This window comes from Scomber japonicus, chromosome 12, assembly GCF_027409825.1.
Source record: "Scomber japonicus isolate fScoJap1 chromosome 12, fScoJap1.pri, whole genome shotgun sequence".
Lineage (NCBI taxonomy): Eukaryota > Metazoa > Chordata > Actinopteri > Scombriformes > Scombridae > Scomber > Scomber japonicus.
In genome coordinates this window covers 27,948,272-27,964,469 of record NC_070589.1, presented here as the reverse complement: position 1 = coordinate 27,964,469, position 16,198 = coordinate 27,948,272, and positions in this window count along the sequence as shown.

The window sequence follows — 16,198 nt, the reverse complement described above, 5'->3', positions numbered from 1 at the left end:
ACATTATTATTAATAGATGCAGCTCACTTTTTGTGTAAATTCATTGAATAAATCTTTAAAACCAAAATTAAACCATCTACAACCTTTTTTTCCCTCAGTTATCTAAACAGGAGTTTGTGTGGAAGAGTAAATAATACAATAGATGTTATTTTTATGAACTTGTGCAGTATTTATAATTTCTATTTTGGTGTCAGAATATAGTCTATTCAAATCATTTCAATAGCTGTAAATGGAGCAGTGCATTTCTAAGTTTATTCAGCTGAGGTCCGTGGTTATAATTACAACAGGTGGGTCAAAGCAACGTTGATTTAACACACAGCGGGAGTTTTCTAGAGCAATTTGTGTAACACAGAGTCGCCTGGGGGACGAGGTTATGGTGTCACATTGAACAGAGCAGCTACAGTGCTGAATATTACCTGAATACATTTATGAGTGGAGAAGCATTTGGTTGAATTCTGCAGATGGGAGAAAGAATTGAAGGCATTGAAAACACGGAGCACGGAGGAGAGGTGGAGGGCGTGCTGAGACAGTCAGCAGGGGAATCTGATAATGAAAACCCACTGAGAGTGTAGACAGCGGGGGAATCAGGTGATAAAAAACCTGTTGAGAGCTAACACAGCAGGGGAATTCAAAGTCCTGTCCTCCCACGGGGAAAAAAAAAAAAACACATTAGCTTGTATGGTCAGTCAGCCAAAATGACGCATGGTTGGTAATTAGGACTCAGAGAAGTGACACAGTTCGGATGACATCTATATAACAAATTGACATATTCAGAGGTGACAGTAGCTATGATTGTCGTGGTCTTTATTGTTGCTATGACGACAATGGTTGCCTATAACTTTAGGGAAGTAGTGATCCACGCCATGTTTCAAGTGATCATTTGACCCCAAAAAAAGTTATTTCCCTGCCACTATCTAACTGTTTTTTGTGTTTAAACCAAACCAGACCTTACACACATGCTATGTTTCAAATCGCATACTTACACTTAATATTTTGAGTGCATAAGTTTGGAAAAATGCAGTGCACTATGGGTCTGATTTAAAGGTTTGTGTGTGTGTAAAAATGCAAAAAAAATGTGGAAGCTGATCTACTAACGCGGTGTACTGAGGCTTGTGTCTTTCAAAAGATAATACATGCTGTCCATTTAGTACGTTTGTCATAATGAATATGCAATATGTGGGATGTTTTTACCCCAGTATGCAAAATACAGGGAGGTAACTGCATCTATAAATAATACGCTTGAATGGTAGGTATTCTGGCTGCACGCTGCACACAGATGACTGTTGTTACTGTGGAGCGGAGGAGATGGAGGCACAATGACAGAATACGCAAAGAACAGGTTTTTTCCAACCATGGTAATATTTTTGGAGTGGAATATTTTTAGTTTTACAAACAGCTTTGTCACAAATAGTCTCGCGTATAACGTTTTTTTTCTGGTGATATTCAGATTTTTTTGCTGTAACCCAATACATTTGTTAACCTCCTCTACTAGAACCTCTAATTCCATGGGATCAAATTTCATGTGCTTGTGCGCTTTCTGCTCATCCAAACTCTCCATTAAGAGACAAAACTTTCAATTAAATACTGCTGTCTGCAATCTGTTGGACTGCAGACGCAATTTAGTACCCTACATTTGGGATCTTAGTAAATCAGACCAGTACCCAGATGGTGTACTCAGAACTGTCAAAAGGTTGAGTGTGTATCTATGGACACTTCTCACCCTCAATGGTCGCCATCTTGGCTTTGAACTAGGGCTGCTCGATTATGGAAAAAATCATAATCACGATTATTTGGGTCGAAATTGAAATCACGATTATTAAAAAGATTTTTTTTTCAACTTTAGAAACATGCTGCATTTATTAGACATGTCTAGTCCATTCGGCTTAATTAATTTTCTCTCCCAGCAGCAGCCTTTTATCTGCCGCTTAACGCAACACACAGCAGAAAATGTGCAGAGATATTAGAGCTGAGTGAGTAACCATGACGATAGTTCACACATCACTTCCTGGTTTTTAATAATTAGTCAGTAAACTCAGCATTGTCTGACGCAGGCTGGAAACTCTGCACTTTTACTTACAGTTAAAACATTTCGTTGTGTGTTTCAGGTTTAAGCTTTTCAAAATAAAACCTTTGTTATTGAGCACTATCTCAGTATTATTAAAAATAGTTTCCCCTCGATTTTATTAGTTTTTGAGATCGTTTGGCCCCTAAATCGTAATCACGATCAAATTTCGATTAATTGAGCAGCCTTACCTTGAACAGAAGGGTGGGACCATTTTTCAAACTGGAAATAGCAGCCGAGTATGTTAAAACATCAGTGAACATCGCTGCATTATACAAATATAAATTATACATGTATTTTTTGCACTAAGCACCACTAGACTGTTATCAGATATAAGCCAACAGTAGGTTTATTGGGTTCATTTAGCAGTCTGTAATGATTTGGTACCACCAAACTCGAAATTTCCACACTACACAAGTACACAGTGCACTAACAGCAGTATGTGATTTGAGGTGCAGCAACAGTGTCGTCACGTCATATAACACCATTATTTTTAACAGTGATTTAACAAATGATGTCCTCTTGATTAGAAAACACTCCTCTGGGTCGTGATGGAGAGCGTGTGGTCAAACCGCCTACGTGGTCGTTTAATTTGGAGGACTTATTCAGGAAATGAAATAACAACTGAAGCCAGAGTCAGTCCAGAAACAAAGGATCACAACTCACTCACGCACAAACACTCATCATGAACGTCACACAGCTCGCTGGCCTGCGGACACCACGCAGCACACAGAGGAACCAGCTGGCTGTTTTTAATGTTTAAATCAGCCGGCTGAGACATTTTAAATTCATGTGAACCTGAGATATACTGAGGCTCACATGAAAGGGAAGAGGAAAACAGCGGGCTCCTCATCGCAGAATGACTTGAAAGACTTAACAATACAGTTAGAGTCAAACGCAAACAGTGACACACAGCGGGAATGCTGGAGAGATAAAGAGGAAATGAAAATTCACAAAAATTTAGCAGCAGAAAAGAGAAGAAAGCAACTGAAACTGTGTTTGATGCTCATATTTTTTTTACTCAAATAGCTTTCTACTCTGGGGGTCAAGGCTGGTATTTGTCAAACCTCATCGGAATTTCACTGAAAGTTAACTCAGGACTAAAAAATACTCATATGGCTTAAGACTCATTATGTCACTCTTTTATGACACTAGAAACTGAAAGCTGAATGGCATCTTCTCTTCCACTGTCTGACTCCTTTTTAACTTCACTTCCTGTTAGCTTCTGTTCCCTACATGAGGGGGGAATTATTATTTATGTCATGTCACAGTGTTGGGAAATGAACCATGGGAATATAGCCACTCTCACATGTGCAATATCTGTACTGTATAAGCACAAACAAATCTTTCAGTGTGCTTATTCTCCTCCAGCTTTTACGGTTTGTTCTCACAGAATATCTCTTAGCATGCTTTTCATATCTTTCATATATTTGATGCACAGTATGATCTAACACTCAGTCAGTGGAAATGGTTTCTAAGCTTACTGGAAATTGCTTACACATTGGACAAATGCCTGGATCATAGTCAGTTTAGGTTACCTCTTTGGAAACACCTGACATGCCAGCAATACTATATATCAGGGGTGTCAAACATGCGGCCCGTGGGCCACAACCAGCCCGCCGAGATGTCCAATCCGGCCCAGTTTCCTTCTTCCTCTTTTCCTTCCTTCCATCTGTCCTTCCTACCTTTCTTCCTTCCGATCTTCTTTTCCTTCCTTCCGATCTTCCCTTCCTTCCAATCTTCCTTCTTTACTTCCTTCTTGTCTTCTCTTCCTTCCATCTGTCCTTGCTCCCTTTCTTCCTTCCTTCCTTCCATCTTTTCTTCCTTCCATCTTTCCTTCCTGTATTTTCTTCCTTCTCCTTCTTTTCCTTCCGTTCTTCCTTCCTTTTAGTGGTCTGGCCCACATGAGATCAAATTGGGCTGTATGTGGCCCTTGAATGAAAATGAGTTTGACACCACTGCTATATATGCTGCTGTTAACTTTCTGTTGCTCATTGTCATTTGCCTCCTGCATGCATAAGACCCAGGCCTGCATTAAACATGTATTAAAGAAAGAAAAAACTGATTTTATCTCATCTTTGCATCTTCAACATCATCACAGAAACATCTACTCTCAATATTTCACCTCTGGAGCCTCTTTTAAACCAACTGAGATAGGAGCGATTTCCTAAGCTAGGAAAATTGATAAAATGGTCTTACTCATAGTCCTAAAAATAGGACCTTAAATACATCACTGTGAGATTTTTGGCCAGTTAGGAGTGATTTCCCAGTCTGAGAAGCTCGATAAATACAGCCCCAGAGCTTCTTCTTTCCTCTAGTGAAGAAAAATGCTTTACCATTGCAATTTTTAAAGTGTTCATTTATGAATTAAAGTTTCTCCTGTGAAAAGAGACTGATGCTGTTTATGTTTTGTTATATGAAGATTAGTTGCTCCGTCTCAAAGGTTTGATAAAAAAAATCCCCTGGCAGTCGTGAGTGAAACTGGGCCACAATGGAAAAGGTGAGATAAGCAATTAGTTTAATTTCATAGATAAATTATCTTTTTCCTCTTGGCTGACTATAAGTGTGTAAAATTGGACCAGATTTTTATTCCACAAGTAGAAGAAAGAAGTCTTTGTAGTAATGAATACTGTACTGTGGATGAATTGTGGCCAACATGTTATCTGTTAATGTCACTCTACATCAGGGGCCAGTTTCACAAAGAGATTTCAGACTAGTTTTAAGTGTAAAGCCAAACCTTTTATTTTGCTCTTAGATTAGTTTTATGCAAATTAGACAAGCTTCACAAAAATAATGAGAATCTGTGACATCTGCTTACCAGCGCCAATGACCCAAAACAGGAAAATATGGCTCATAAATTGGGTTTTGCCAGCAGTAATAAGGGGAATGGTTTGAGAGACCACAGTAACTAGTTGAAAGTATACTCCAGTAAGGACACTGCCAAGGAAATTCTTCTGGGCCCGACTAACGAGTTAGCAGAAGTACTAAATCCTGACATGTCACAGCGTATTAGTTCTGCAAAAGGTCTGCACTGACATTTTATGCTACTGGAAATTGTTGTTTTTATTTTTTGCTACACTCTGTTAAACTGATTCTTCCCAATAAAACGTCCATGAAACGTTTGGAAAACCATTCCAGGTTTATTTCCTGCAGTTTTCTCAGGTTACTCCACATTTATCTTGGATGAAAGTTGAGTTTTCAAGGTTGAGCTGTTGCTAAACGACAGATGGCCTCACTCTCACTTGGCCAAATGAATCAAACTAAGCTGAGTTAAAAAGTGTTCAGAAATGGAGTAAACTGCTCCAAACGTGCTTTTTATTCAATTGAGCGCTCATTCAGCCGGTGACTCCCAAAGGGTCCCTTCACTGCTAAACCAACTCCACTGTTTCTGCCAAAAAAAACAGTTCAAAGAGGTTTTCTGTGTCTGACCTGCCAAGTTAGTAAGTCAAAGCTGTTTCCAGTGATGACATTTAGAGAGAGGTGCCACGATAACAACCTCTCTCTAAATGTCAATAAGACAAAAGGAATCATTGTTCAGGAAGATCAGAGAAAATCATGTTTTTTTCCTCATTTCCATCAATGAGTCATCTGTTGAAATTGATAGTTTTCTTAGCATCACTTGCTCTCTCAACACCGATGGCATCCTTAAGAAAGCACAGCAGAGAGTAAGTACCTTCAAATTCTAAGTACAATTTAAGAAACAGCTTAAAATTCAGACTGTATAGATGCTCACATGTATGGATGTAGGTGTGTGTCTATATGTATAAATATGGACCTGTCTTTTCTTTCTCTGGTATGGGTTAGGAGTTGTGAAGTTGACTCTTCACCTTGATGTACATTTCTGATTAATGGTTATAATATTGTTGATTAGCCTGTATACTTTTGATTATTATAGGTAAGAGACTATAATGTGTGTCAGCCTGAACTAATTGGGGGGGATGACATTCTTGTCTTTTACAATTTTGTCTAAATTTGTGTGTTTTACATTTCTTTTTCCTCTTCCTAGTGTGTTTTTTACCTAGGCATTAAACATATATTGCTGCTCTTTCTTTTTTTTCATCTTTTCTGTTGTATTGTATTTTTGTATAATATTGTAGGTTTATATAACTATTGTTTTTTAATGTGTTAATTGTGGAAGAGTAGCTGTTGCCCAGCACAATGGCTAATGGGGATCCTAATAAACTAAGGTCGCTTTCACACCAACAGCAGTTGGTGCGCACTAAACAGTCCATTCAGACCAAAAGCTCTTAGTTCGGTTCATTTTCATTGGTGTGAAAGCATCAATCGCACTCAGGTGTGCACTAAATCATGCGGGCCGAGACCTCCAAAAAAGAGGTGGTCTTGGTCTGCTTGATTCCGCATCAAATGCCGACCCACCGGTAGATGAGGGAACGTCAATTGGACTAATCTTGATTCGTTTGCAGGTGTGAACTTGGACCACATCGCAGCCTGTATGCTACATATGCAACGATTTTACTGCCTGGTGCACCAAATAATCAAACTACTGGTGTGAAAGCGCCCTAAACTAAACTTTCTGATGTGTCTCAAGAGGTTTGGTATGAGCACCAAAACTCTGCTACACAGGACTGTAAAGGCAGCAGCAAAAATTATTGGCACAGAAATACCAGAGCAAAAAGAAAACATCCTTAAGGACATCAGCTATCACATACTACTCATCTCTATAACAGCTTCTTTTCACAGGTACTGTGTTTATAAGGTATATATGTATGAATGCACTGTGTAGATATTCTATATAGGTCTGTAGTGTTTTGTAGGTTTATTTTTCTTGCTGTTTAGGGATTATATGTCTTTTGTATTCACCTAGAAAGAACCAGAGCACAAGTGTTTCATTGTATGTTTAATACACACGACAATAGAGATGAACTTGAACTTGATCCCCGCAGAGAGGCAACACGTTACTTCTGCACCACACATTCATCAATGGAGTGGTTGTTTTTTTTCTTCTTAACCATGGCAACTTTGAAAACAGCCAAACAGAGATGTTGAATGGACTTTTAGAAAGAAAAAAACAGAAAGGAGAGAGGCATGAGAATGAGCTTAGTGATACACTGTTGTGTTGCTGTGGATAAAACAGAAACTAAAGGAGAGATTATGAGTAAATATCATACACCATGTAGTGAATAGGGAGTGTTTCACAGCTGTTTCTTAGCATTCACCTTGACTTTTTTTCAATAGTGTGTGTTGTAAGAGGTCAAAGCTGCAGTGTGCTCTCTGTTAAATGTTCAAAGGGGCTTCAACATGAAGACTCAGTTTGCTGCTGAATGATGTGAGTTGTTTTATTGTTTTAGTTTTTTTGGGTGGCTGTTGCTCACCTTTTTGTCCACGCTAGTATTTATGTTGAATACCAGATGGAGCGGGATGGTGATCGATGCACTATGACTCTACTTTAAATTCACAGCAGCAGCTACAGGCTGTTGGAGGCCTGCTGCCCAACCTGCCGGCCAGTTGGCAGAAACAGAAAAGACACTCAGAATTTCTTTGAGAGCGGAGCAGAGATCAAGCTGCTGGCTGCCAGACGAGAGGAAGAGAAATCAAGGAGTTTCATAGAGGAGTCAACTCTTCTGGGTGCTGTACACTGATGTATTGCATTATAGGTTGTGAGGACTGGAATAAAAGTTGCTCCTCTCTGCTGTAAAGACCCATTTAAGCCAAATATGACTCTTGGTTATGTCTACAAGGCTGTGATTTTTTTTAAATAGCTCAAAAAGCATTCATGCTCATTATCACATAGGAGATATGCTGCAGCTCCCTTTGGGTTTGTATGTGTGGTTTGGAGGTGGAGGGGCAATAAAGTAGGTGGTGTGCAGAGGCTGGAGTTTGACCATGATGTCAGATTATTTCATCATTTAGACAGCATATATAACAACCCCCCGAAAAACCAAAAGGTCTCTCCAGAGTGGGCAATTCTGCTCAGACAAGAACTCATAGAGCTCTTCATTATAAATTGTGATAAAACTGATCACACGTTGTCATTAACCTGATTTTACTGCTTGTATTTTTTGTATTCTGAGTGATGATAATATAGTTACAAAGCAGTAATTGATGTCTCAGTGCATTGATGCAGGAATCAACAGGAAGCCTCTATAAACTAAGATCTAATCACTTTTATATTTATCCATTTATAAATCTTTATTGTCATTGCACAATCATACCAAGTACAATAGTATAATTAAATTGGACTACTGTGCCCTCCAGTGCAAACAAGCAAGTTCAATCAATCCAATCAATCACATATAGATTAAAATGAATTGTGCGACAACAGAAACAAAAACAAGGATCAATTTAAGAGATCAGCTCAATGAAAACACAATGTAGATTATCACAAAGAGGAGGAGGGGATTGAATAGAGGTGTAATCAGCAACAAGTGCATCAACTAAGTGTGTTTCCATCTGCAGATTGTTTTTGGTCATTTTAATGTTTATGCATAGAAATGGCTGAAAAATCTCCAAATATGTTTTTTACAGACAAGAGTTGTTGTATTTATAAAAGTAAAAATGTGATGGGAACAGACATAAATCATGAAGCACATGAAACAAGTCACTTAATGATCACTGAAATGTTTTCTCCAACAATAAAGAGACAAAGATTAGCATCAGGTGATCTATGTGGACTAATGAGGAGGCTGTAACCTTCCTAAAATTAGCTCATGAAATCAACATAAATGCCATATTTCCATCATATTCTTACAACATTGTTTTTTCTCTGTTGGAGATTTGACTGGTGCTCTTTTAATGACATCATCTTGAGCTGATTGTACCAATTGTTCATTCCCCCCCCCCCCCATTCATTTTTTAGGGTTTTTCTTTTGGAGGAGTTTCTCCTTTATATGAGTCTACAGTCCAAGGATAGATGATGTACTGTACTGTATGCTCTACAGGGCTCTGAAACCCTCCTGAGGAAAATTTATGATTTGTGATATTGGTCTAAAAATTGACTTGACTTCAGGCGTTATAGTGTAGGTGGAGATTTGTGATGCTCTCTCGAGGCTGCTCCAATTTGTACTCGCCTGACTATAGCGCATGTGTTCCCATACAAAACTGTACACTTCCTTCAGAAACCGGCCGAAGGTCACGGCTTTGGCCTGCAGCCTTATCAATAACACATCAAGATGGAGGAGCAGGAGGGAGTGTGTGTGTGTATGTGTGTGTGTGTGTGTGTGTGTGTGTCCTGAGGTGCCAGTAATGCTTATTTCAGCGTATTTATGTGGTTGAGTTTTCTTGTCCTTGACAATTAAAACTGATTAGAAACGTATTCCTACAGAGAATCACACTGGAAGACTTTTAGCGCTTCAACAACAAAATTATTTCTGAATCGTGCATAATCCACACAATATTAGAAACAGTTATAAAAATCATACTAATATTCTAAAACATGATGATTTCCCTCTGGTTTTTGCACAGTGAGATTAATTAAAGCCTGTTATGCAGATCCTAAAAAATGTGAAAGTAGACACATTTGAATAGATTTCCATTTCAATGCAACTGACACCGTTTTTGTTGGGGTTTTTTTTGTTTGTTTTTTTTGCATTCCTTTCTCTGAATCGTGTTCCAGTTTTATTTCGAGCTAATTTCATTTATTCATGTAACACATTTTCACGTTGGCAGAGTGGCACAGAAAGTTCCCGCTGGGTTTCGATGTCTCGGAGTCACGCTGTCGGCTAACAACACACTGATCCCAAAATCCCATTCTGCGTTCATGATTAAAGTATTTGTTTGTTTCCAGTTTATATATCACTCTTTAAAGGTGCAGTATGAACATTTAGTGGAAATCTGTTATAATCATAAGTGTGTTTTAATTAGTTTATATGAAGATAAGATTTGATGTGTGTTTGTTAGCGTAGAATGAACCTGAACTCATTTGGTTTGGTTTGGTTTTATTTCTTCTGTAAAGAACTTTGTAACATTGTTAAAAAAGTGATATATAAACAAAGATGATGATGATGATTATTATTATTATCATTATTATTAATATTATTATCCATGCTTGAAAGGGGAGATATGCCATTTGTAAGGAGCCCACAGAGAGACCCTCCAGCCTTACTCCAGGTGTCATCATCAACCGAGCAAGAAAACACAGGTATGAGTTGTTCTGGAGTGCTAGGACTAACAACATATTTTGTCATTAATATTTGGAGGACTTGCTGTATCTCTCTATAAAATGTGTTTAGTGTAAGACATGATGTGACAGATGCAGTCCCTTCACACGAGTCTCAATTATTGAAGGTGATGATACACAACGTCAGATTGATCTGCTTTCTATGTTTTGCCATTAAGCAGCAAAAGAGTCAAGAGTGAAGTGAAATGAACAGCACTTGAATTATCTTCACGTTTTTCTGACATAATCCTCTGACAATCGATGATTAATCAGGTCCCTATCTTACGAGATCAAATCTAAGAATATGTGATATTAATCAGGGATTTGACAGGAAAAACACCTACCAGCTATGCACTTTAATGACTTATGTAATTATCTCTGCTGTCTGGATTTAATGAACTTCTTTAGGAATTAATGACTGAAAAAAAAAAATCTCACAAAAAGATAGATCCAGACTTTTCTTCTTCTTTTTTTTTTTTTTTTTTACATTTTGTTGTGTGAGAAGGTAGATTGTTAGTGTGTGTGAGAGAGAGAGAGCCTCAAGAACAGATAGCTCAGCATTGTTTAATCCTTACCTGACAGATGGTGCGAAATGCCCGCAGGCTGCCAGTCAGATGATGAAGACGGCGGGCAGGTTTCCTCAAAAAGAGACACTTCCTGGCTCTGCCGGTGAGAGTACAGGTGAGCTTTTCTTTATCTGATCTTAGGAGAGGAGGGAAGATTTGTTGAGATAGTGGGTTTGCTTGTCTGTCTGGAGCCGTACGTCTTCATCACTGCTGGCTCCTTGGAGGGAAAAAAAGGAGTAGGAGGTCAATATCGTAAAGATGTGTCCAGAGAGAAAACAAAAAGACAGTGTTTATTCACTCCAAACAGCCATTTTACCAACTGTACCCAACATAAACCGTTTCTCCTTTTTTCCTCTTTTCATTTCATTTTTATGAGGCAATGCTACATTAGTAAAGCCCCAAATGTTTTGCTCAAGTTAACACATTTTCCACTCGTATGGATGTGTCTTTGTCTCATTTCTTGCTGCCTCAGGCAAACTTGTGCCCATTCACCTCTTTCCATCAGCTTTATACTGTATCCAACATTTGCATCCTCAGTGTATCTGTAGCCAAAGTTTAAAACTCTCACATAATCAGTTTTTACTTGTTAAATATTGTGCAGGTGTTTGGGTTTTGGGAAGAGCTAGGCTAGCAGTTTTCACCCCCTGCTTCCAGTCTTTATGCTAAGATAAAGACTCCCGGCTCCAACTCAACACTTAACACACAGATATGAGAATGGTATTCATCTTTTTTATCTACTGTAACTCTCAGGAATAAAGTGTATTAGCTTCATTTTTCCCCAAATTGTCAAACTTTTCCAATAGCTAATTGACTGAGCCACCAGTTAGCATTTAAGCATTTGTTGCTAGCAGATATGCTACTTGTTTAGGCTCTATGGATCTGAGGAACGCTGACCTCTGCACACCTTTGAATTATCAGCGGTGCCTAAAAAAAGGACCAGTGAATTTAAAAAGTTGCCACATTAACAAGAGCATGTTAATCCTAAAATACCTAGCAAGATATTAATCAACCAGTGAAATGTTTGTACATCTCCAGGAGTAAATAATTAGCTCATAGAGCAGCTTTCAAGCGCAGTGACGTCACAGAAAAAATAAAGTATAAACATACATACAGATATAAGAAACAATAAAAACAGAATTTAATAGAAAATAGAAACAATACATAAAGGCAAGTCTAAATGAATGGCTGTTGAGCTGCTTTTTATCTTAAATCCAAATGGGAGAGAGAAGTTTAGGCAATTTAATACATCTAAGCCCAGATCGTTGAACTGCCAGCAGACCCTGATCAGAGGCCCTTAGAGACCTGTTGCAGTACATCTCTAATGTAAGCAGGTGGTTGACCATGCAGACCCCTATATATATTTTAAGTGTGAGTACAGGAAATAGAGCAGAGTTGCTGTCTGTTTCTGTGTAATCCAGCAGTAAGCGTGAGAAACCAACAGGCTTAGTGAAGGCGATGTCTGAACTGCTGTATCACTTTCCCCCGCCCAGATTCACCGAGCCGGTCTGAGGACTGAACCGATGACCTTCCGATTACATGCTGGCTTATCTAACCTCTTAGCCCATCACTGTCCACTATGTGGTTCCTTCTGTACAACCATAGAGCCTTTGGGTTAGGTATTAAGCCCCTTCATGGTCAAAGTGATGGATTGAAGTGAACAGCTCTGAGTTATCTCGTCTGCCTTTCTCTCACCTTGCTTTGACTCCTTTCTGATGCTATAAATATGAATGCTGTTTTTACTTGACTCGCCTGGTGCAGTAATGGCTTATGAAACTCAAGGTGTTTTATAAGCCTGGATTTATGAAACCATGTCAGAGAAGAAAGAAGAGCCAAGCGGCATTAAAAGTGAGCTCGGCATAACCTTCTGCTGTTTTATCCTTGAAACACTGATGTTAGACAACTGTAGAGGGCGCTTTCGCTAATCCTGTTGGTTCCTCTTTCAGGGCAACTCAGGTTTGTGTTGTTTCAGAACAAAGCTGATCAGCCTGGCAGCAGCCTGCTGAAGCTTCAGACAGTAGAGTTGTTGGTTGGTACACCACAGCGAGTCTCTGCCAGGAATTAACAAGCTTACTGCTGGATTATACAGCAACAGGCAACAACCTCCCCTCAGACAAAACTCCCTTCTTGGAGTGAAACATGATGAGTTTTCTACTTTACTTCTACTAAGATGAGAAAATAAATAAAACTCAAACTAATTGATGTCAAAATGGCAAAAAGGAAGTCAGTCTAGTAGATGTAAATATTCTGTTTTCTTCTATATCAAAGTCATATTTGAATAACTGAATGTAGTAATTAACATCGGCGACTGTTCAGTTGGTTCTGTAGTAAATAAAAATGGTATTTGATGTTTTAATGAAGTCAAAAGCTCAGTTTTCATCATTTCTTTTCCATTTCTGTGGTAGAAATTTGCAATGTGAGTCTTGGTTAATAGGACTGGGTGTTACATTCCCTGTAATTCAGCACTTTACTTGATTTTGTCTGGTGAATAACAATAAGCAAACGAGTAGAAATTTCTAAAACATCAGCGTACCTCATTACTCATATTCATCTTGGTCAAAAATCCCACATAAGTGATGTTTAATCCTGCATCCTCATAAGGGGATATTACACTTTGTGTTTTCAGGATCTTATACTTCATTCTGCTTCCTGCTGACCTTGTTCGTACCTTAGACTGTATAAAAGAAATGGACGTCACCCATTGGTTTGTGGACTGCTGCTTGGAAGCCGATAGTTTTGAATCTGGGCAGCGCCATCTTGAAAATTTCAGGTGCATGCTGGGAAAAATAAAAACACGGATTCTACTTATATGAGTATGAGGCGGGGCCATGGGCGGAGCGGGGAGGTTGTGAGGGCTGGATCTCGAGGATATTGGGAAATCAACCTGTCAATCTCAACGTAGCCACGCTCTAATGCATACCCTGCTTTAACGTCAAATATAAAATAAGAGAGGCCAAAATTTCAGAAATGAACATCATACTGCATTGAAGACGACTTTAAACTAGCGATTGAGACCATAAACACATTTTGAAAACGTTTACTGAGGTTAGAAATCAAGTGAGAAGTTGGTGAATTCTCCATTGACTTGTAATGAGACGGAAGTCCAAAATGGTCGCCCCCTGGTGGCCTTTTGCTAGAATGCAGTTCTAAGTTACTTCCGCGTTGGCCTCATTTCAGAGGACTGGAACTCCCCGCCTGGCTCGTACACTCTTTTCCAGGATGCAAGGATTGATCGGGATAAAGAGTACGTCATTGATACCTGTGGGGAAACTGATCCTCTGGATTTGAACCATCCTATACTCAGCTAAAGTTTTATTTCATCTGACAGTGCTTTGCTACAACAGAGGATTCAGGAAACTGACAAAAAACAAAAGATTTCAAGAATGATTTGTAAATGTTTGGAGAAAGGAGTTGAGAAGAAAGTATTTCATGAAAAAGTTATAATGTAATGAGAAAAGTCATAATCTTACAGAAATAAATTGTAATATGTTGGGGAAAAAAGTAAAGAATTAAGATATGTTCACTAACTCAAGACTTTACGTAAGATTTTTTCAACTAGAAATTCTTTGGGCAAAACTTTTTATCTACTTATTTGTTTCAACCAAGTTTTACTTTTGGACAAAAACCATTGTGAATATTTTCCTAAATGAGGGATAGATTTATAATAAACAACCAACACTGGTAGTCTGATATTCTAATATGCAGTTGGGTGTTGAGATATTTAACATCACTATTGAGCAACTGTATTTAAGAGAAATACAGAAACTATATTTTAGTGTAATTTCACAGACTGAAACACACAATGTGAAGTCTTTAACACATGGATTTAATATTTTGAGTAACGTGCCTTGTCGCATGAAAATTATGTATCTGTAGTTGCTAAGGCTTAAAATGAAGACTTTAAGACAGTGCATGAACATAATACTATTTGAGAATAATGATTATCGTTTAAGGTTTGTGTGGCAACATAACTTTAAAGTAATTGTTTCACATCAGGTTAGATATTTCAGATATATTTTTATTTAAATATTCTTTCAGTAAAATGAAGCAGATTTGTTTTAACAGCAAGAGAACATTTAACTGTATAAATATGTGTAAAGATGAAAGACTTTCTTTGTTTTTGTGTGTATCTAAAGTGAAGATGGGACAGTATTTTAACCTGCATGTACATTTCTGTCTGTTAGGTATTCAGCCAAATGCAGTGCCAGGACTCTGACTACCAACGTGGTCAGTACCACGAAAGACCAGGAATGGTGAGGGACTTGCACGACCTGCGTCAAGCTCTGCAAGAGTCAAGAGCACAAAATCAGCAGCTGGTCACAGAAATTGCTGCTGTAAAGAAGCAGCTGGCCAGCAAAGAACTGAACTGGGAGCAAGAACGCAGAGAACTGCTTCGTGAAAAAGAAGTTTTAGAAGCAAGTCTGTGTCAGGCCAAAACAGCCATTAAAGACAAGATGAATGGCTATACAGACCTTATAGCGCAGTTGGATGACCTGCACTTGGAGATGGGACAAAAACTTCAACAAAAGGACGAAGAAGTTCAATCTCTGAAGCAATCTCAAGAACAGGAAAATAAATGCAGAATGGGAAAGGCGGCTGCTTAAACAGGAGATGGTGGCTTTTAACCACAAACATCAGCATGAGGACCTGGAGAGCAAGCTGCACCAAGCAACCCTGGAGAAGACCGAGTGGAAAAATAAATGTGTTGCTCTGGAGGATCGGCTCAATATGGAGGTGGCAGAAAAAATGGCCAGTTCAAAGAAAGCACAGGAACTGCAGAAAGAACATCTAAAAACAAAGAAGGTTCTTCTGGTCACTTTAGCCAAGCTGAGCCAAAAGGAAATGGCCTTCAAAAAGAACGACTCAGAGTGGAAAACTAAATATGAAGCTCTGGAGGATCGGCTCAACATGGAGGTGGCAGCAGAAAAAATGGCCAGTTCAGAGAAAGCACAGGAGCAGCAGGAAGAACGTCAAAAAACAAAAGATGAGTGGCTCCAGAAAGAAAGCCAAATGGAAGAGGAGATCAAGCTCCTGAAACTGCAAAATGCTAAACTGCAGGTCCGTCACATCAGCTGAACATCTTGATTTGAATAATAACTTGTTTGAATTCTAACATTTTGTTTCAGATTTAACTTGAATTGTATGTTGTTTTTTGCACTTTTAGAGCATTCAGTCTATTGCACTATATATAAAATGCTTGTGACTAACTTCTCTTCTTCCCTGGAGTGTTTGTTCTCTCTCATCTCACAGGTTGCTGTCGACTCGTTCCTGCTTGACATCCATCTACCACGTTCTGTTTGTCGTCCATGCTCTCTACCCTACTACGATTATTATTGTCATTGTTGTTGCTTTGCCTCTCTGAGTCTCCCTTTCTCTCTTTCCTTCTTTCTCTCTCAACCTAACAGGTCAAGGCAGATGGCCGCCCACCCAGAGGCCGGTTCTGCTCAAGGTTAAAGG